A 1,511-nucleotide genomic window follows, 5' to 3' on the forward strand; every position below is an offset into this window, starting at 1 on the left:
AGTGTCATTAGTCTCTAACTGGGTTGGTGTGGGAGGATGAAATTCCAAAATCTTATATATCTTACGTACTTCAGGTCCGATGATGTGCAAAAAAGTATTAGTCTGAGTGTCCGCCGATTTCTTCGCTAGTTCCGTAGCCCTGGCGAAACTGTCGAATTCTTCCCTCCAATCGTCCCATGAGTCCGCGGGATTATCAGCCGATGCAAAGGGGGCGGTGCGCGAAACGGCCATGTCTATTCAGTAATTAAAAAAAAAAACGAGACTTCGACGAGGGTTTAAGCGGTGGGAAATATGACCCGTAGCGTAAACTCAATTGTTTAAGATTAAGACTCTGTTTATTAAATAGCGCGATACCCCACTTCTGACACCATGTTGTGTTTGATAACAGAGCAATTGATTAAACATACAACTAGCTTTATTGAGAACGATAACGCTTCTGACATTTTAATGTGATGTTTCCTTACATTACAAGTCGGATTGATCTTATCGCGCTCTACCGAGTGACGTCACTCTTATCATACGTAACATTAATTATTTTTATCGTCAGTAATTTACCTAAATATTAGTTAAGTCGTTTTAAGAAACGTTTTTCCTAAAATCATTTTAAACATAGCTATTCTTGACATTTGAGTTCTAGCGTATGCCTCTTTAATAACTTTTGGAATGTGGGGTATAGAATGTGATTGATTCACAGTAAATGATAAGGAGACCTGCAACTGCGTGAACATTTGGTGGAAGCCCTGCCATTGGGAGGCTAGACGTTTATCGTAACACTAGCCGATCGCCGCGTATGTCTTAACCTTAACGATGGTGATGGAGATAGAAGCCAGTATGTACAGACTGCCCGTACAAAAATTTACGGCTGCATTTTGCTGTTATTTAGATTTTTTAGAATCTGCAATATATTGCAAATAAACTGGAATATTCTGGAAAAATACTGGAATAAACCTGAAAAAGGTTCAACTTCAGACAAAATTAAGATGCATTCCAGAGAGCAATGCAGAACATTTTAGACGTTTTGCAGAAAAAATATCTTCCGTTGGAAAACTCAGTACAGCAGTATACAAAATTTAGCTACTCTAGAGTCATAAAATAGCTACCTTACAGCTAGAAAACAGAAGGGAAATAGTAACTACCGTAAGAAATCGGTATATAACCATTGAACAGAATTCCATTGGAACGAAATTCCATTGGACCGAAATAAAAAATAAGTTGTTCTAATTGATCGAAGCTAGTCGGCTGTTCCCAATGGACCTAATTCCCATTGAGCAGACTTCCCATTCCTGTTGGACAGAAGTCTCGTTGGAGCGAATTTCCCATTGGCGCGATTTCGCATTTTATCGTATTCCCATTGAGCAGACTTCCCATTCCTGTTGGACAGAAGTCTCGTTGGAGCGAATTTCCCATTGGTGCGATTTCGCATTTTATAATGCTATATTTATTAAGGTCGTTGAAAAATAAACATGGGCCTTTTCCAAAACATTCTTATTTTCTCGGTTGGCCTAGGGTTA

The sequence above is a fragment of the Phalangium opilio genome, unplaced genomic scaffold, assembly GCF_054372755.1.
Source record: "Phalangium opilio isolate 3A_F unplaced genomic scaffold, DU_Popi_V2 ptg000017l_1, whole genome shotgun sequence".
In the NCBI taxonomy this organism is placed as follows: Eukaryota; Metazoa; Arthropoda; class Arachnida; order Opiliones; family Phalangiidae; genus Phalangium; species Phalangium opilio.